The sequence below is a fragment of the Elaeis guineensis genome, chromosome 5 (assembly GCF_000442705.2).
Source record: "Elaeis guineensis isolate ETL-2024a chromosome 5, EG11, whole genome shotgun sequence".
NCBI lineage: Eukaryota > Viridiplantae > Streptophyta > Magnoliopsida > Arecales > Arecaceae > Elaeis > Elaeis guineensis.
Window position 1 is genome coordinate 1,150,082 of NC_025997.2, and position 22,668 is coordinate 1,172,749.

The 22,668-nt window shown below is 36.9% G+C and overlaps 1 long non-coding RNA gene across 1 annotated transcript in view; it reads left to right on the top strand.

The window, feature by feature from the left end:
* LOC114912827 (uncharacterized) overlaps window positions 1-22,668 on the top strand; it is a 59,826-nt gene that overhangs the window by 14,861 nt on the left and 22,297 nt on the right. The window lies entirely within an intron of this gene.

Genomic DNA, 22,668 nt, shown 5'->3' on the forward strand with positions numbered 1-22,668 from the left:
GGCAGGTTGCGCTGACCTGCCGACATTTTTAAAAAGTATCGTATTTTCAACGATGCTTAAAAGTACCGTAAAATTTCAGCATTGTCAACGCCGACGCTTTTAGCAAAAACATCGTTAAATAAAGAAAATACCGACGCTTTTTTGCGTCATTATTTAACGACGCTAAAAAGCATCGTTAGGTTCGCTTAATCCGACCCCCATTCTTCCGTGCCCTAATCTATCTGCCACTGCCCCCTCCCACCCATTCCTCCCGTTCTCCTATGCCCTAATCCCCTCCTGGCCCCCATCTCCGTCGATTCTCCATCGCCGGCATCGCACTCGCCGTCCATACCGCACCGCCGTCCGTCGCTCCCCTCTGTTGTCGCATCTGTCCACGCCGCACCTGTGCCGTCCATGCCGTACGCCGTCCGTCCTCCTCGAAGCCACCCCACCGGCCCTCCTCCCCTCCCCCCTCCCGGCGGCCATCTTCATAGGCCCAAAAGACCCCCCCGGTCTCCCTCCCTGACCCGGCTGCATCCCACCATCCCCGACGCCGTACCCCACTGCCCCCCCACCCCCTGCCCCCCCGACCCGGCCACCGACCCAGCCGACAGGTGGCCCCCCTGTCCTCCCTCCCCGGCCTCCGACACCCATCCCCGACACCGCACCCCACTGCCCCCTCGGCCCGACCACCGACCCAGCCGACAGGTGGCCCCCCTGTCCTCCCTCCCCAGCCTCCGACACCCATCCCCGACCCTCCCAGCGGGCCATGCTCCTGGCCCCCTTGCTCCCTGATCGCACCGCCTCCCTTCCAGCTACCGATGCTCCTCCGTCCCCTCACTCTCCGACCTTTGGTATATAATTTAAAATTTTTTTTAAATATATTTTAGATAATTTAAAATAGATAAAATATATATTAATTATTGACTGTCATATTTTTTTATTGAATGCAGGTATTTGACGAAAACAATATCATCCAGTATTTTCTCGTATTATTGCCCACTGTAAGTAATTTATTTCTCTAATAATATTTTATTTTTTAGATTGAAAGATTATTCTCGTGTATGTCATTATTTGGAAGTGTACGTAGTAGTTAGAGGATTTAGATAATATTTTAATTATTTTTGTTAATTATTTTTTGATTTAATTGTGACGCCTTAGCTTTTGATGGCTAGACTGACTTTGGGAAAGAGATTGTTTGTTTTATTGTATATGAGAATTTTGAATGATTTGATTAGGATGCATGCTAATCCTAAGGGTTTATTTTGTTGATTCTTTTATTATTTGGTTGCCATCGAATAATTATCTAATTTAGTTGTTAAAAGTTTATGACACAGTGCATAATATTTAATTAACATGCACGAGACTCGGGTCTCGACCTTGCACACTCGGGTCTTTGGTCCCAGTTGGCGTCGAAGGCATCCAGCCCTACGCGCTCAGGCCGATGAAAGATACCAGGCAATATTAATTATGAATTAATTTTAAAAAAAATTATATTGCATAGAATCATATATCCATCTTTTGATTAATGTACATATTCTATTATATCCGTACATTTATTTATTTTTGTACGGATAAAAGAATTATGTACATTGGTCAATTGATTGTCCAGTATGGACAGTTTGAAAAATATGAGTAATTCTATAGATCATTACAATAATCAAATGATATGCTGAAGATTCGAAAAAAATTTCGAACAATATTTTTCTTTTGTTCTCCCTATAAGGGAGAACTAAGAAAAAATACTGCCGAAATTTTTTTTGGCTCTTATTACATATCATTTGATTACTGTAATTGACTTATAGAATTAATGCATTTTCTGAATGGGATAGGACCTTCTTTACCTATTAGTTGATGATAGCAAGTATTTACTATGTAAACCATATCATATCTAGATGTATTTTTGAGTCTTCAAGTTATATAATGAACTACAATAGCTATTATTTTTTTAGATTTTATGAAATGACTGATATGTTTTACTCATTACATTAATATAGATTGTATAATTTTTTTTATTTTTAGATAAATTGCAAGTTCGATCATTTTTATCCTACAATGGACAAAAATTGGATAAATAAATCAAGGAATAGTAAAGAATATTTAGATGAAGTTCATGACTTCATTAAATTTGGTATGGAGAAAAGTAGTTTCAATGAAAAGATTTTATGTCCATGTTGGAAATGTGTAAATAGTTCTTCTTTAGATCTATAAATTATTGAAGAACATTTAATATGGAATGGTTTTTTAAGAGGTTATACCGACTGGATTTTTCATGGAGAATCTATGTTGCCATCATCATGTAATCAACTCCTGACTCATTTTGGATCCACTAGCCTACAAGACAATTCTGTAAGAGATGATGATATAAGGGGTTTGATCACAGATGCTTTTGGACTTGGTGTTCAAAATTTAGGAGAATCCAGTAGTATATAAGAAACAGTTGGGATGTTTGATGGATGTACGCATACGGAATGTATGCATGTTGAGGAGCCTATACATACATCTAATAATGAGACAGCTCGTTATCACACCTTAATGAAAGATGAAGATGAAGAATTATATTCGGATTGTATAAAATTTTTTAAGATTTTTTTTCTTGCACATTTATTTTATTTAAAATATTTGAATAGATAATCTGGAAAGAGTTTTACCATGCTGCTCAAGTTATTAAAGGATGCATTTCTGGAAAGCACTCATTTACCACCATCGTATTATGAAGTCAAGAAAGTAGTAAAAGTATTGGATCTTGGATACAAAAAGATTTATAGTTGTCCGAAAGATTGTATGTTATATTGGGATGAAAATGCTAATCAAGAGTCATGCAATGTATGTGGATCTTCAAGATGGATAACACAAAAAGAAGATCGAGATGATGTACTGAATGAATGGGATGCAACACGGAGTAAAAAGAAACCGACGAAGGTATTGCGTTACTTTTCTCTTATACATAAATAGAAAAGGATTTATGCATCATCAAAAACAACTTCATCAATGAGATGGCATGATGAAAGACGTACAAAGGATGGAATGTTGAGACATCCAGCAGATAGTCTTCAATGAAAAGCATTTGATAATAGGCATCCTGATTTTGCCTCTGATGTTCGCAGTGTTAGGTTTGGCTTAGCTTCTGATGGCTTCAATCTATTTTGAACCCTGAATTCTACCTACAGTACTTGGCCAGTCGTTTTGATACCTTACAATTTACCACCGTGGATGTGCATGAAACAATCATCACTTATCTTGTCAATAGTTATTCCAAGAGATAAGGGTCCAGACAATGATATTGATATTTTTCTACAGCCTTTAATAGAAGAATTGAAACAGTTGTGGGATGGTATTGATGCATTTGATGCTTTCAATGGCCAAACATTTAAACTACGAGCAGCTTTGTTATAGACTATTAATGATTTTTCAGCATATGCCAATTTATCTGGCTGGAGTACAAAGGGATGGGTCGCATGTCTTTGTTGTGGAGATTCAACACATTCAATTTGGTTAAAATATGGAGGTAAATTTTATTACATGGGACATCATCGATGGTTGGAAGCAAATCATCCGTTTCGATTTCAGAAAGATTTGTTTGATGGTACTATAGAATTAGGATGTGCCCCTATTCCACCTTCTGGAATTAATATTCATAGACAAATGGATGGCATCAATTACAGCTATGGTAAGCACTTAAAGTCCTCTAAAAAAAGAGGAAGGGATGATGTTGAAAGCTCAATGCACGAAGGGTTACCAGAGGAAGTCAGTATCAGTACTATAGATGCAGAGGTGTTTCAAAATCCAGACAATTATTTCGAGGATGAAAATGAGGAAGACACACAGATAGCATCTATACAACAGCCCAGTAAATATTTATGAAAAAAATAAAGTATCTTTTTTGACTTACCTTATTAGAAACATAATCTTATTCGGCATAATCTTGATGTCATGCATATAGAGAAGAATGTTTGTGATAATTTACTTGGAACACTTTTAAACCTTGATGGAAAGAGCAAAGATAACATGAAGGCGCATCTTGATTTAAAAGAAATGGGTATCCGACAGGAGCTTCATCCTAAAATATTTGCTAATGATAGAATTTATGTGCCTCCTGCATGTTACACAATGTCTGCTCGAGAAAAAGATAATTTTTTGGGAGTTTTGAAAAGTATCAAGGTACCTGATGGATATGCATCAAATATTTCACGATGTGTGCATCTAAAAGATCGAAAATTTTCAAATCTTAAAAGTCATGATGGTCACATATTGATGCAAGATATCTTTCCAATAGCTTTAAGATCGTCATTGCCGAAACAAGTTGTTACAATTGTACTTCGATTATCATCATTCTTTAAGGCATTATGTTCAAAAGTTATTGATCCTCGAGAACTTGATCAGTTAGAGTCTGATATTGCAATTATACTTTGCCAGATGGAAAAGATTTTTCCTTCTAGATTTTTTACTATTATGGTACATCTGCTCATTCACCTAGCTTCAGAAGTTAAAGTTGGTAGACCGGTACATTATAGATGGATGTATCCTATTGAGAGGTATTATTACAAATCTTAAATCTTTTGATAATTTTATTAGAAACAACAGCATACTGATATTTTAATAAATATTTAATTCTTGAAGGTATCTTGTGCGTCTTAAAGATTATATGCGAAATAGAGCCTATCCCGAGGGCTCGATTGCTGAAGGATATATTGCTGATGAATGTTTGACATTTTGTTCAAGATATCTTCAAGGTGTAGAGACTATTTTTAGTCAACCTCGATGGCATAATGACTTTGTGGAGAATGTAGAACTGTATAAGTTCTCAACTGCTGAAAAATTCTTGGGAAGAGCTGAAAGTATTGTACTTGATCAAAAATCCTTAGCACAAGCACATCGTTATGTGTTACTTCATAGTGACATAATATCTGACCATCGCAGGTTAGTATATTTAAGGCATAACATCAAGATTTAAATTTTATATTAGATATAATGTTCTAAATGATATATTTATATTTTATGCAGTGAATTTTTAATTTATCAGAGACGAGCCAATCATAATATTCATCTTAATGCAAGGATTGAACAGCGATGGTTGGTCGAGTTATTCCCTATGTGGCTTTCGAATCAGGTGTGATTTATATTTAATTATAGGATACATTAATTTTTGATACATATTTAATATCAGATAACTCAACATCACTTCATATCATTTTTTTTAGGTATCAAAGATGATGGAGAGAAATAATTCAGATGAACTAATATCTCTTGCTCGAAGACCTAACAAGATTGTGAATAGATATAACGGTTTCATAATTAATGATTTTAAATTTCATACTAGAGAACGGAAAAAATTTAGAAAAATACAGAATAGCGGTGTTATGGAGGAAGCGGATGGAAAATCATATTATGGTGCACTTAAAGATATCTATGAGTTGGATTATTATGAAAAATTTAAAGTAGTATTGTTTAGATGTGATTGGATAGATATAAACTCACCAAGGGATTTGAAACAAGATGCAAATGGATTTACACTTGTAAATTTTTCAAGGTTGATACACACTGGTGTGTTATTGAATGATGATCCATTCATTTTTTCATCTCAAGCTCGTTAAGTATTTTATGTACAAGACGCAAAAGATAAAAATTGGTTTACTATCATCAAAATAAAATCTAGAGACTTATATGATATGAAAAATCAAGTGGAGGATGATGACGATGACACTTATACACAATGTATGCCCTACAATTTTGTTCCAGCTGATGATTTAAATGCTACGACGACTTTGGTTAGAACAGAATTTAAAGAAAACATTACTGCTTGATTGTTACTGGTAATAATTATTTATGATATATATAATTTATATTAATTATTGTGTTATTTTAGTCTATATATTAACTGATTCTATCTTTTATTTATATAAATGCTAGGTGACATCATGCATCGCAGGGGACGATATGCTGGTGTGCAGTTCTAGTTTTCACAGATAGAGACCGGTATGTCTTCTTCAGCACAGCAGTCTGAGGCCATTTCAGCTGCACAGCATTCCGAGTCCTGTCCTTCTTCATCATCAGCACAGCACAATCCTCCTATTCATCAGCCAGATGATGAGATACACGTGCAGGGTATATATTATTTTTCATGTAATTTTATTTTTATTTTATTTTATGTATATTTATGATATCATTATTTTTATGTATTTTTTACAAACGGATCCATGAGAGTACACCTCAGATGCGGACCCACAGTAGTACGAGATGTGTGGCGATGCGTGAGGGCGAGAGAATTGTTGTGGAGTGCAATCAGCTAGGTCAGCCAATTAAGAAAGCTGCCTGCTTATTGACTTCATTTTTGAGGACTGTTACTCGGAGGCCTCAGCTATGTTCGTTGGGCTATGCAAAATGGAATGACATGCTTCCAACATACAAAGTTGAGCTCCTCCGAGTTATAGAGGTAATGAATTGATGTTCATACTGTATATTAATTGTTAATCACTTATATAATTTATTTCATTTAACTTTTTTTTATAGATCAAGTTTGTTCTCCCTCCATCCACTCATGATTTTGTAATGAAGTCTCTCAACCGCAAATGGAAAGAATATAGATCACAATTGAAGAGGGACTATATGAGACAGGGTATGACAGAGGAGGAGGTTGTTAGAAATTATCCTCCTGATATACACCCTTATCAGTGGATGGAGTTGGTTCATTATTGATTCTTTGAGAGGGTACAGGTATATTATCTGCTCATTATCTTTTCTTTTAAATATTTTATAAAAATATTAATTTATATTGTATATTATATATTATACATATAATAAGTTCTTTACTTTATTTTACAGACTTATTCTACTATTGATAGAGCTGCACGAGCTGCTCAGTCTGTTCCTCGTACATCGGGGTCGAAGAGTTATGCACGACTCCGATAGGAGTTTGTATGTTGCTTAAACTTTCATAATTAACTTCTAATTTTTATGTTGAAATATTTATATAACTAATATTATTATGTATCATGGATCATATCTGTATCATGATACTCATATATTTTTTTAAATTATTATAACTGTTTGCTTAAAATTAAAATTATTTGTATAGATGGATGAGCATGGGAGGGAACCCGATAAAGTAAAGTTTTACCGGATGACTCATACTCATCAGGATGGTACTTTTATTCGAGATGAATCGAGAGATTTATATGTACAGTATTATTAATATTCTATTTTTTATAATGATTTTAATTTAATTTTGTTAGCTATTAATGTATAACTCTTGTTTTCAAAATAAATACAGGAGAGGGCTACATCTCTCATTGCGGAGCGTGACGACGAGTCCATAGCATCTACGTAGTAGAGCCGTATCGAGGTCGAGGTATTCACAGAGTTGATGGAACTAGAATGCTACAGTCGAGTGAGGAGTTATGGAGTAGGAGTCACCCCCACTCAGTTATCTGAGGTTAGTAGATATACGCAGCATGCTGCAGTAGATGCTCAGGATTTACATGTCCGTAGACTCGAGATAGAGATACAAGAGATTAGACAGAGTCGTACCGCTGAGATGAAGGAGATGCGACAGAGCCATGTCGAGATGCAGGCCATGAGGGGACAGATTGATCGGTTTACATCTTTATTAGAGATGTATGGCCCATCTTAGGTAAACACATATTATTAAATATATATTTTTATATTAATTTAATAATCTATATATTTTTATTTATAGATATGCAAATCAAGCTTTTCATATATTTTTTGTAGGCTCCTAGCACATCAGGCACCCGTCGAGACGGCGGCACGTTACATGGAGACAGCGACGACCATCCGCCTGCAGATTAACATCATTTTATTTTTATTGTAGTCTTATATTTTTTGTATGCTTTTAGTTAGGTTGAACTCTTGATTGTAATAGATGATTAGTACTTTATTTTTATTTATATAAAACAATATCTTTTGGTTTGGTTAAATTTGCTATTGAAGTTTGCTTTTGATGTGAATGGTGGTGATTGTACAAGTTTATGTTTGAATAATTGATATAATTTTATATAAAAATATATATATTCTTTTTTTCTATATATAAAATTTATATTTTTTTTAAAAAAAATTAACGACGCTTATAAGCTTCATTTTTGGGGACTGTTGCTCGGAGGCCTCAACTATGTCCGTTGGGCTATGCAAAATGAAATGACATGCTTCCAACGTACAAAGTTGAGCTCCTCCGAGTTATAAAGGTAATGAATTGATGTTCATACTGTATATTAATTATTAATCACTTATATAATTTATTTCATTTAACTTTTTTTTTTTATAGAGCAAGTTTGTTCTCCCTCCATCCACTCATGATTTTGTAATGAAGTCTCTCAACCGTAAATGGAAAGAATATAGAGCACGATTGAAGAGGGACTATATGAAACAGGGTATGACAGAGGAGGAGGTTACTAGGAATTATCCTCCTGATGTACCCCCTCATCAGTGGATGGAGTTGGTTCATTATTGGTTCTACGAGAGGACACAGGTATATTATCTGCTCATTATCTTTTCTTTTAAATATTTTATAAAAATATTAATTTATATTATATATTATATATTATACATATAACAAGTTTTTTACTTTATTTTATAAATTTATTCTGCTATTGGTAGAGCTGCACGAGCAGCTCAGTCTGTTCCTCATACATCGGGGTCGAAGAGTTATGCACGACTCCGACAGGAGTTTGTATGTTTCTTAAACTTTCATAATTAACTTCTAATTTTTATGTTAAAATATTTATATAACTAATATCATTATGTATCATGGACCATGTCTATATCATAATACTCATATATTTTTTTAAATTATTATAACTGTTTGCTTAAAATTGAAATTATTTGTGTAGGTAGATGAGCATGGAAGGGAACCCGATAAAGTGGAGTTTTACCGGATGACTCATACTCATCAGGATGGTACTTTTGTTCGAGATGAGTCGAGAGATTTATATGTACGGTATTATTAATATTCTATTTTTTGTAATGATTTTAATTTAATTTTGTTAGCTATTAATGTATAACTCTTGTTTTCAAAATAAATACAGGAGAGGGCTACATCTCTCATTGCGGAGCATGACGATGAGTCCGCAGTATCTACACAGCAGAGCCGTATCGAGATCGAGGTGTTTACAGAGTTGATGGGATCAGAGCGCTATGGCCGAATGAGGGGTTATGGAGTAGGAGTCACCCCCACTCAGTTATCTAAGGTTAGTAGATATACGCAGCATGCTGTAGTAGATGCTCAGGATTCACGCGTCCACAGACTCGAGGCGGAGATACAAGAGATTAGATAGAGTCGTGCCGCTGAGATGGAGGAGATGCGATAGAGCCGTGCCAAGATGCAGGCCATGAGGGGACAGATTGATCGGCTTACATCGTCATGGCCCATCTCAGATAAACATATATTATTAAATATATATTTTTATATTAATTTAATGATCTATATATTTTTATTTATAGATATGCAAATCAAGCTTTTCATATGTTTCTTGTAGGCTCCTAGCACATCAGGCACCTGTCGAGATGGCGGCACGTCACGTGGAGACGGCGACGACCATCTGCCTACAGATTAACATCATTTTATTTTTATTGTAGTCTTATATTTTCTGTATGCTTTTAGTTAGGTTAAACTCTTGATTGTAATGGACGATTAGTACTTTATTTTTATTTATATAAAACAATGCCTTTTGATTTTGTTAAATTTGCTATTGAAGTTTGCTTTTGGTGTGAATGGTGATGATTGTACAGGTTTATGTTTGAATAATTGATATAATTTTGTACAAAAATATATATATTCTTTTTTTATATATAAAATCTGTATATTTTTTTTCTGTTCAAAAAATTAATAACGCTTATAAGCGTCGTTAATAGACTGATTAACGATGTTTATAAGCATCGCTAGTGACTTAACTGCCGATGCTTCGAAAAGCATCTTGGTAGAGTGGAGGATGCGTTGTCATTAACGATGCTAAAAAGTACTGATAAAATTTAATTTTATGACATTTTAAAGTATCGTTAGAAAATATTGCGATGCTTTTAAAAAGTATCGGCGCTTTTCGTCTCCACTCTTACGTAGGCGATGCTTTTGCGATATTTTTTGAAGCATCGTAAAGTTTATTTTCGATGCTTATTAGCATCGTAAAATACCTTTTATAGCGTCGTCTTTTACCATTTTTACTGTAGTGTAAATAAAATATAAGTCAGATCATAAACTTTATAACCATAAAATCGAAAACATTATCAAGTGAAATAAAAATCAAATTAATAGAATGTTAATATGGTCACTTAATTTTTCTTAAATGTTCATAGGTGCTATGTAAAATTAAATAGGATAATAAATATAATTAGATATTCAGATGTGAATCTTATAGTTGTTTATGCATATTCATATCCATTTTTCTTTGATGTTTTCATCCCTCTCACGGTACTACAATTTCTTGTTTTTAGGCATTGCTAGCTTTATTTTTGATGCTATATTTTGCAGGGAAATGTTTTTTACATATATAACAGGGAAAATTTTTTAGATGCTATGTTAACAGTACAACAACAAATCACAACATGACACAAGATGATTGTTTAACAAAATATGGGTGAGTGAAATTTTTATTAGTTGTGCAAGCTATTGCAGCCTGCAACCTATTTTAGCAATAAAAAAAAAAGGGTGAGTGAAATTTTTATTAGTTGTGCAAGCTGTTGCAATCTGTACCCTATTTTATCTGCAAGGTTGGTGTTAAATGGAAAGAATTTTTTTTTAAAAAAATTTTTTGAGTAATGAAATTTAACCACCCATCCATCTCTTATAAATTTGGATTTGCTACTATTGCATGAAGGCTTCGGAGGATGCTTATGTGGCCGAGGATATAGGATGGTCCGAGCATCGAAATCGTGACAAAGACCTGTAAAAAAGCCCATACTCATCGAGATGGCTTGGTAGGGGATCCTCCCGATATTTAAGTCAGCCGGCATTTAAGAACAGTAGTAAAAAAGAGAAAGATGAGTGGGCAAAAGTATGAGAGTATTTTTTCTCCTTAATCGAGCTTACTTCGACTGTCCCCTTCTTACCTCTTTATATAGAGGTGGTGATGTAGGCCGTTAGGCTAGGCTACGATTTGTCAAGATTGTGATTTGTTAGGTTGTTATGATCTATAAATCGGAGGTTGTTAATTATGGATAGTGGCTACGTTCTAATGAAGATTCTTGATGGTGATCCACGTGACTGAATAGACCGGTAACCTGAGGTTGGCACACCACCGAGGCCTCGGTCCGGATGTGTCCTCATCGGTGTCGGATGCGGAAAGTCACTCTATGCGGTCGATAATATCCTGACCTTAAGGTTGGCTGGCAATCGATCCGGAGGGTCAGGATTATTCCCTATTGGCTCTCTTATGATAGTTTTGGTGAGTTGTTGGTCGTAGCCATCGATGGCATGTCGATGTCCTGCGGCAAGTGGCTAAGGATCAAGTTTGATGAAGTTGTTAAGATATTTAGATGATGTTCGTCATTTGGAATCTACTTCGGTACTTCAGCTGATCTGAAGATTATGTTTGAGGATTAGATCTGAGGATAGTAGCCGAGGTAGTATGATCCCATAACATTTGCCTCCAACTTTTAAGTTTGAGATATTTGTCTTGAATGAAGGAAGTAGTAGTCTTCGAAATATGTTCTTGGCACATGTTCGAGCTGGTGAATTCAAAATACTTGGTCTCTAGTAGACCATCATGTCGCTTCATGAAATGCAGCATCGATTTGACAAGTTGTTTTGTGAATCGTGTCTTAATTATTAAGGAAGATTCAACGCTTCATGGATCCTGATGTATTTATAAGGGATGGGCAAATCGAGGAGGGTCATTATTTTGATCTCAAAGATCGAGATTCGGTGGTTATAGTTTGGCCAGTCAGAAGACTGCCATCTACCCCAAGTTGATTGGCCCAACACCATTTCACGTGGATCGACTTGCGTTGCCAGATCAGAATGATGGTACGTCAAGGAGTCGTCTGGTCGAATGGTTTTGATTTGTGCCACACGGCCGACATCCGATGGCCTAGGAGGCCGATCTGGACCATCAGCAATTGGCATATAAAGGTCTACTCTCCCATCTTTTTCCATCTTTTCCAGTCATAGTCCGCTCCCAATGTCCCAGCTTCCAGTCCGTTGGAGGTATTTCCACTGTCATGTGCTCCGTTCCTTTCTTCGACGTCGGTGGCATTCTTTCAATCAAGCCCCCCCCATTTTTTGGTTGGTTTTCTTATCCTTTCCTCTATTTTGGTCGATTTCCTTTCTTTTTTTTTTGATTTCTTCTTCGTTTGTTTCCTTTGGCTCCTTTTATTTCAAAATATCTTCCGATGATGAAGATCGGGTGAAAGTTATCCATCATTAAGGCTGATCTTTGAAGGTTTCGATTTTAGTATTTTATTCCTTCTCCTTATCAACTCGAAGTCCCAAGCAGAAAAGATTGAGTTTTCAATGCTCTGAAGGTCAAGTTTTTATGTACGAGAAGACTCTCCAAGCTCTTTGATTGTCTCCTATCTTTTTGCTTCTAATATTCTTAACTTTTTTAGAGTTCTTCTGACCTAGATCACTCTGATTTTCAATCGGGTGATCATTTTTTTCATTATCATGTGCGATTAGCTTCGCATCCAACTAAGAACTTTGCTCTTTAGAGCATCATTCACTTTGAAGAAACATCCTCACGAGAGAGGGTGGTGTTACTTAAGTCCTCAGTATCAGAGTAAGTTCATCATCGACCTTTCTTCTTCCATTCATGATTGAAAAGATCGATTCTTTTTTATTTCTTTAGACGTTCCTTGGAGCTTCAGTTGGATCTAGAGTGATCTTTGGCTTTTTTCAAATAAGGAGAAGTCAATTTTCTCTAAGGATAAGGAGGATTATCACAAGTTGCTTAACGTCAAGGTGTCGAAGTTGAGCGAACTAAGGGCCGAGCAGATACTCTACGATATCGATATTAGTCTGATTCTTTCTTGGGGTACGTTCAAGTCTTTTTCTTTCTTGATTTACTTTATTTTTCTTTGGCCTTCTACATTAACTTTGATTCTTGGTTTCGCACCGATGAGGCCTGACCTTGGGTTGATTAAGGCGGCTTTCTTAAAGAAGAGGTCGAGCAGTGATTTGGGAGAAGATTGATTGAGGAAGAAGATGAAACCAATGACTTCCTTAGCTCTAGCACCACCAGCTCCATCAGTCCTTAGTAGATCGATCGAGACCTCTAGCATAGACCCTGTAGAGGTCGACAACACACAGCGGGCCATTTTTGCTCTGCCCCTAAGGGCAATTCCCTTAGCCGCTTCGAAGCCTGCTCAAGTAGCGATTCCACCTTCCCCTCCTCGAATCTCATCATTGATTCAATCCGACTCATTTCTAGTATCTCGTATTGCTTCAGCCCTTGCAGTGTGGCAAGCAGTGGACTTTCCTTATTGATGATTGGGGAGTATGTCACTGTGATGAGGAGGTTTAGGAGGGATGAATTGGCTCTTCACAATCAGCAGCTCGCCCCTGAGGTGGTCAAGTTGATGCTACTGCCAGCTGACTGGGATGAGACGAGAGCTCGGCCCATGGACAAGGTGCTATCTGCTTCGTATGGAGATCTCCTATGCGTAGGCTCTTGACTTAGCTGATTTTTTTACTGTGATCTTGAAGCCCTTGCTAGGAGCTACTCGGTACGGCTCACTACTAAAGAAGGTTCAGGACTCCGAGAGGAGTATGAGGTTACACGCCACAATCTGGAAAAGCTCACCCACACTATGGAGATCGTTGCCAGAGAAGCACTAAGGATCGCAGATGAAGCCGGAAAGATTGGCCACCTATTTTCATTCGACGTTCCGGGGCACCCGATTCGATCGACGAATTTGGTGAGCTGATCTGCAGAAAAAAAAGAAGAACTTTCTCTTTTTTTAGGTGAAATACCGGCCAGAGACAGACCTTATATTTGTGATATTCTAACTTTGATTTTCTCTCACAGCTAATACATGACATAGCCCATTTGGGCGAGGCAATCGTCGGCATCACCTGAGTGAGAAGAAAGCTCAAGGGGGATCTCCAAGTGGTGGAGGCCAGTAATAAGGTCTCGAAGGTAGATGTTTCTTAGACCAGGTCTGAGCTCCAGGTCACCAAGGATCGGAACATGCAGCTCGAAGGCTTCCTTGCCATCGAGCATGGGCTAGTGGAGACGTGCCTGAAGAAGATCATCGAGCTTAAAGAGAACTTGCGGCTCGAGGAGGCCGTACTGAAGGCCACCGAGGATAAGGCCGCATAGGTAGGATCTTGGGCAGAAGTTGACAAGGCAAAGGTAATCACCGAGGCAGTCGCCGAGGTCAAGTCGAAAGTTGTCGAGTACAAGGCTCCGAGGAGTTCAAGGACGAGGTCACTAAGGCCTCTTTGGCGGCTTTCGGATATGGTTTCAATGCCTGTATGGCTTTGGTGGCGCATCTCTTTTCTGGGGTTGACATCAATCGACTGGATCTCGCAGTAGAGATCGGTGAAGAAGATCAACCACCGACCAAAGAGCCGACCGAGCCCGCTACAGTCGAACACTTTGTCACTGAGCCAGTTATCATTCTGGATCTACCAACAGAACCGACTATGGATGTTGAAGTTTCTTCGAAGGAGTTTTGAGCCTCCATGCCTTGTTCCCATTTTGCTTTGTTTTGTTGTAGTTTCTTTTGTATTCATTTTTTGTAATGAAACCTTCTCACTAAAATGAAATGAACTCTTGTCAAATGTATGCTTACTTGGAGTCAATTCAGGGTCATCTTTATTCTGACATCTTTTTCAAAGCTATTCAACAAGTAGACTTAGGCTTGGATTTCACCAAGTCGTGGGCATCGATAGGCATCCAAACTCGTCGTTCATCGGGGTTTTTTTTTTCAGACCTTGCTTTGTTAAGGTTACCCTGTCAAGCAAAAGCCCATAGTCATTGTCGGATATCTTTCTAAGTTTGGTTGCTGATCCAAAGTTATTCTTTTTCGATGTAGACTATTCCTGGAGTTTTGTTTTTACTGAAGTAGATTTTCAAAGTCTTTTTTTTTGGTTATGACTGAAGTCTATTTTAATGGGGGCAGAATCTGCCAAGTCAATGACTTTGGTTGTGTCTTCAAATTTTTTCCAAGACTCTTGTTTGTGAAAGATGTCGTACATCTGAAAATATGCATGCAAAATCAGAACACACAGTAAAAAATTTTATGATCTAGATTAAACACTTTAATCTATCTAACATACATTAAATAGATTTAATCTACAGGCTATCAAGATCGATTATATATATTTTAAAATGCTGAAATTTAAATCAGATTTAAATAAAAATTATTTCACTTTTGCACAGATAGCAGAACACCACAATCCGATGATCGTGGTAATTCAGTGAGATTTTTGCAGAGTGACACACGTGTTCGGTCTCTACGGATATTTACATGAAATCTTCGATCCGATCAGAGGCTCTTGATTTCATTGGGATGCTATCTCTCTTGCAGAAATTGCTTCTTTGATGGTTGATGCAAACTTTTCTTCAGATCTCAAAGACTCTCTTAGATCTTGAAGAAGAGCAAAAAGAAGATGAAGGAAGATTAAAATCTAGAGAACCCTTTTCCATTTCTTTTCTCTCTTCCTAAAAATTTCATGCCAAGATGGAACCCATTGGAGCCTCACCCGCCTAAAAGAAAAGCCCCAAGAAGACTCACGCCCCTAAGAAAGAACTCACACCCTTTTTTCTCTTCTCTTTTTTTTAAACGTGAAAACCTCCTTTAAAATCTTTTCACCCACCCCTTAACTCCCCTTATTTTATTTGGCATTCAAGTGAAGGGGTGGATAAGATTAGATTAGGTTAGATTAGGTTAAATTCAATCTTGAGTCAAATTTAAAATTGAATTCAAACTTTAAACCAAACCAATCTTAATCACTAGTGGGACAAAATGGGGCGTGGAGAAGGCTTTAGTGTGGGTTTTCTCATGCAAAAAAAAAAAGATTGGGGCGTTCCTCCTTTTTGGTGTGCACATGTGGGGGTGGCGCTAGGGAGAGAGAGTCCCAATCCAATGGGACTCTCATTTGGTTGGTGCTTCAATTAAATTCAACCAAATCTGATTTGATCGCATCCAAAGAGAAGAGGAAACCTAATCTAATTGGAAATCCATTCTCCTCAATAAGTTCCTAATCTAATTAGGAATAAGTTAAATCCAAGTTCTGATCGAATCATAAATTGTTCTTTCTTACAATTGAGTTATCTCATAACTCAATTAGGCTTGATCCAATTAAATCCAAACCATATCAAATTGAATCTAATTCAATTAAACTTGATCCGAATCTCATCGTTTAATCAAATTGAGCTAATTAGTAATTCAATTGCTAATTAATCCTCCTACAACTTACTAACACTCAGTAAGTTTGACAATTGCAACAATTATATTGGATCAATTATCAATCATATTAATAATTAGATCCCTATGTGATTCATAATCACAGATCAATTATCTGCTTGAATAAAAATATCTTTTATATGTGATCCTATAGGTTCTATTCTGTCTGATAGTGAGATATACTATGATCCCTATTATGATATCATCGAAACTCTTTTCAATGGGTTAGAACAATTTCAATTCTAATCATCAAGGATCATCGATCATCAAGATGATGCTCAACGAGTCTCACAATCCACCAGTGATATCTAGCAGTATATAGTGACAACCCAACAGAATGAAATATTGAACCTCTAGGTGTAGTTACCATATAGTTTGATTTTTTTGTCATGAGTTTCGATAAAATGTAGGTCAAGAATAACTCATCAAAGTCATTCATCCGTCATATATAAGGTTCAATCGACTCGAGTCCATATGAAATCTTATAAAATTTTTTTTTTCATCATTCACCTACCATGATCATGAATTTTAGAATTCAGTCTCTGAAACTGTATAGGATCTCTTTCTATCTTTCAGAATTAACAGATCCCATCTTGGTGTGCATCATATTCCTACAATGGACCTACTGTAGCCAACATGTACCTCAAAATTTTGAATGGCTAGATAACTAAGTATTGGTATAGTCAAACTACAACAACCCTATTGTGAATAGCTGAGATACCGCAGGTCAAAGAACTATCCATGTAATTGTAACTTTGAGCAAGTCATCGACGAGTGGATAGCTATCCTAGTAACTTTTCATGTTGATCATGAGTATCCTTGATCTTTATTAAGTACTTATACTCTCACTCTAGTATACCTATACTGTAGACTCAAGACTCATTTATCCTAGAAAAAAAATGATCCATGCACCAATCTATTCAGATTAGTCATCATCACTGTGACGATCCATCAATCAAGAGCATTTATGAATTAACCACTAATGATATGTGCCTCAAATTCTCAGTTTTTAAAAATATGTGTCATCATCCATTAATTTCTCGAATGATTCATGGACATAATTTAAATACAATATGAATGAAAAATAATTCAATTTTATTGATTTTAAAATTTTAATTATAAAATTATGCCTCTAGAATGTGTATATATGTCAGTCAATCTGACTTCTAGGATATACATCTAATAGTTTGTAAGGGTCTTAACGTATGTCAAGATATTTCCTAATTATCAGCACCATGTCGAACAAAATTTTGAAGGTCTCGGCCATAGCCAAAATATCACTAAGGGTTCGATCCTTCGATCCAGTCGTTGGGGCTCAGTTTGTAATTTAAATATACCATTATCATCATCGTCGATGTTGTGTCAAACATAATTTCAGAGATCTCGATTGGAGCTGAGAGATCTTTGAAGGGTCGGTCTATTTTGATCTGATCGTTAGGGCTCTGATACCTAAGAGCCTAAGGGAGCGAGCATCAGATAGCCATGTGGGGTCCTCGAAACATTAGCTCCATCATTGGCATCAGCCTCCACTCAACTCATCCAGAGGTGAGGAGTGCTAGATAGCCATGTGGGGTCCCTAGAGGGTTTACCTCGTCGTCGGCATGATCGACTTTTGGTTGACTCACCTATGGACGAAGAGCACCAAATAGCCATATGGGGTCCTTAAAATGTTGGCCCCGTCGTCGACGTCGGCCTCTGCATGACTCACTCATGGGCAAAGAGTGCTAAATGGCCATATGGGGTCCTCAGAGGGTTTGCCCTATCGTGGCTATACTATATCATCGGAGTGTTTTCAAGATGTTTAGATTGTGGAGGTCCTAACTTAGATTAGGATAACTCTATATCGTCGGTGCCTTACGAAATAAAATTTTGAAGATTTCAGCCTAAGCTGAGATATCTCTGAGGGATCGATCCTCCGATCTAGTCATTGGGGTTCAGACTGATGTTCAAATATTTTGCAATTATTGTTGTACCCAACTCATAGTCAAAAATGCATAATCATCATCGGTAATTGTCTGACCTTTTTGGCTTGTATAAACCTATAAGAATTTGATAGAGTAAATTCATTAATAAAATTGAGCATTTACAAATCTTATCAATAGCACATTCGGAGGTTCTTGGAGTTTCACATCCAATGAGTGGAGGTTCTGCTGAAGCCTTCAATTGGCTATTATCATTAATATGGTAACAACATCATCATGGAGAATCTAAACCCTTCAGAGATCAACAATGTGTTGCCCAGCTATGCAACCCAAGAGGGGGGGTGAATTGGGTTTCTAAAAATTTTAGACTTAATTAATTACTTATGATGAACAAGACAAAGATTTTAATTCAATATTAATTACCTAAAGCAGGAATGCAAGGATATAATAAAGAAATAAAGTGAAGCGATAAAGCACACCACAAACACAAGGATTTATAGTGGTTCGGTGCCAACCTTGCACCTACATCCACTCCCCAAGCTCCTACTTGGAAATTTCAATCCACTATACTTGTATTCAACCTGAATACAAAATGTCGGAAAATCCGACACTAGCTATCCCAAGCTAGCCCACTTGTTTCTCGGGTACAAATAAACCCAAAACACTCCGATTTCAGGTTCGGATCAACCTTTTCTTGTTTTGGAAATCCTCCAAAAACAAGATCAATTACTTACAGAAAGTAAGAAAATTTAGAGCACAAATTAATACAATAACAGCTCCTTAAATGAGCAAATATATCAATAAAAACACTTTACTCAAATGAAGAAACCTTTTTTGAAACTTCTCAAGGTGGATGAACGCTTGAATGAATGCTTGAGAAGAGGATGATCGTTGATTGAAGATCTCTTGAAGGCTTTGAACGATCTCTAGATCAAGGTTGAAACAATAGGCGTGACAAATCCTCTCTTTGAATGCTCTTGAATCTCTTTCACAATCTCTCGTGTGGATTTTGGATCCTCTTTTCTTTTTCTCTCAAAATATCTCTTTGATCACTTCGCGTGTATTTTTGGATCCTCTCAATGAAAATGGATCTCTCGTTTGATCTGCCGATTGATCTGCTTTTCTCTCTGTTTCACTGCAATTTCTTTTACCATTTGAAACATTTTATAGCATTAGAAGCAAGAGAAAACATATTAGGTAGAAAAAAAGCCGTTAGAGCATTTTTAGGAAGCATAAAAGGTAATTAAAACAGACAAAAAAAAAGCCGTTGCTGACATTTTCCGTCGCAGGGGTCGACTCATGAGTCGACTCATGCTACAGGAGTCGACTCATGAGTCGACTTCTGTTGCAAAGACTAGAGAATGAGTTTCTGAAAATTCTTGGTTCAAATCAGCAGGGGTCGACTCATGAGTCGACTCATGCCTTGTGGGTCGACTCATGAGTCGACTCACAGGTCATGCCAAGCCAGAAAACTAGCGTGCCATAGGAATTTTTTTGTGTGCCAATCAGCTCATAGTGCCATGAGTTGACTCATGAGTCGACTCATGCACTTCAAACCTTCGTAACTTCAAAAATATAAGTCCAAAAATAATGAAATTTTCACCATTAGTTTACAAATCATTTGTTCTACCAAATGATACTATTAAATCAGGATTTTAGTAAAATTATGATTTTGCCCTTGAAGAGCATAAGGACTTTTTTAAATTAAAATTATTTGTATCCCTTCAATCTGCTTTGTGATCATCAAAATCAATCTAGGAGTAACAATCTTTCCCTTTTTGATGATGATAAAACATTTGAACAAAAACATTTATGTGAATCACTAATTTCAAAAGAATGCATTATGGTGTATATACTTGAAAAGAGTATGATTCTTTTGGCATGTAATATAAATGATCATATACAAAAATAATTTGCCCATTTGCTTAAGGATTTGAAGATATGCTCATTTGATTATGTGATTAGAGCGGAAAACTTATTTTTGTAATCAGATTGAGCTGTATTTTGAAAAATTTCATTTTCAATTGATTTTAGTTTTAGCATCAGAGCAAAAACAAATACTTATGTGCTTAAAAAGAATTATGTGTGCCAAAGTATGTTTACGAGTTGATTTTGAAAGTGTATTAGCTCATTTTGAGTTTAAGATATATCAGAGCAAGAGAAAAGAAATAAATTTTGCAATGTATCAGAGCAAGAAAAATAATTTTTACAATGTTATCAGAAAAGATTTTACAATGTATCAGAGAAAATTTCACACTGTATCAGAGTAAATTTTATAATGTATCAAAGCAAGTTAAAAGAAATTTTAGGGTGTATCAGAGTAAGTTAAATTTCTTAAGATGTATCAAGGTAAATAAAATTTCAAAAGATGTATCAAGGTGAGCATATGTAAAGCATTGTATTTTTGATATTGTTCATTAAATTTTCAATTCATTCATTAATTTTTCATAATTTGTAGTTTTGATTGCTTTTTCTTTAATTGCTCATAATTTTTCTTTAATTGCTCATAATTTATGGTTTTGCTTTTGATGGATAGCTTTTTGTTTAATTTCTGTCTGATACCAAATTTTTCAAATTTTTGTTTAATTTCTCAAATTTTTGTTTAATTTCTCCCCCTTTTTGACATCATCAAATATGGTTAACTCTTCCTTTTTCTGAAACATTCTTTAATTTCTCCCCTTTTTGAGTTTATCACAGAAGTTTGCTCCCCCTTAATATAGCAATTATCAACAGCAAACAACAACAAGGAGAAGACAATATTTCAACAAGAAGAATATATACAACCAAAATATGATCAACATCATTACAAAAGGTAGAAATATAAGTAAAAGATGATTCCATTAAAACCATACTTGTTTCATTACATAGTTCATATTATAATAATCAACCAGCTAATTGTCAATACATGGCCCAAAAATACAGATCCTAAGACACTAACACCTAGGATCTAGACAAGTCAAGGATCGGAGTCATCAGATATGAGGTGAGAAATTGATGGATCAGAAGTGCGTCCTCTACCCCGTCTGCCTCTGGCACGAGCAGGAGAGCGAGATGAACTGGGTGGCTGAGTACGCTGAGATGCTAAGGACTGAACAGAAAGGGTGAGTCTGATAGAATCAAGTACGTTCAGTGTTCTGGAAATAGATTGAAGTAGAGCAGTGAACTGAGTGGTAGCATGCTCACTCGATCCTCGGATCTCTTTCCTCAGCAATTCATATCCACCTTCTAGTGCTCCTCTGAGCCTGCCAGCCTCTGCAGTGAGGTCTGTGACCTCAATAGTTGACTCCTGTGGCTTGGGATGGGCCAAGGCAAGGACTTGCCCCTGCAAGTCAAGAACTCTGCCAGTCAGTCTCCAGACTGTGTCCTCAAGCTGCTGGATCCGGACAGACTGATTTGATATCATCTGAAATACAGTGGAGATGTGGGGAGTAATGGTCTGATCAGAAGAGGTGGCTCCAGGTGCAAAAGAAGTACTACCCCACTGGCTAGACAGCAAAGAAGCCACACGCTGTGATATATGCTCGATCTGATCGTCAGCCAGTCTGAACTCTGAAAAAGGTGCTCTGCTCTCTGACTGATACACTGGTGTGGGCATCCTAGTAAACTCTAAAGGGCCAGCCTCAGTATCAGGAATGAACTGGATCTGTGGTGATGCTGCCCTGAAGTCATGGACAGGAGATGATGGACCATCTTCTTCTACTCTGCCTTCAGTTCTGACTTCAGCTCTCTCTTCAGATCTTTCTTCATTTCTTTCCTCAGCTCTCTCCTCAGATCCCTTGATCCAACCACCATCAGTCTTTGTAAATTCCATTCGGTGCAGGGTGTGTTGGTTGAAAGTATCCACATGAGAGAGCTTAGTAGCAGCCTCCCCCTCACAGCTTACTCCAAACCTCCTAAATACTCTAGTAAGGGCCATACCATAAGGCAAGTGTGCCTTGGATCTGTTCAAAGTTTCTCTCATGGCCTCTATCATAAGTGCAGGGAGGTTCAGGGGGGTCTGAGTGATGACATGAAACATGACACATACATCTCTGCTGGAAAGTAAGTCATGTCTACCACTCCTAGGAAAGAAGAGCTTTGTTACTATCTGATGCAGGACCCTCATCTCAATGGACAAAATCTTTGCTTCCAATTTGTTTAAATTTTCTGAAAAGGTTTCTCCTAGAATAATTCTGATCCCCTCTTCTTTAATTGGGAGTTCCATATATGAGTATCCTTCACTAGGCAACTGAAGTATTTCTCCCAATATCCTAGAATCCAAGCAGATATCAATTCCTTTGACTGTTGAAGTCACTGACCCACTTCCATAAAGTAGATTCTGGTAGAATTCTCTAACTAGGTCAACATATGTGACTTCCTTAAGGGAGCAGTAGAGTTCCCATCCTTGATTTTTAATCTTACTTGCAAA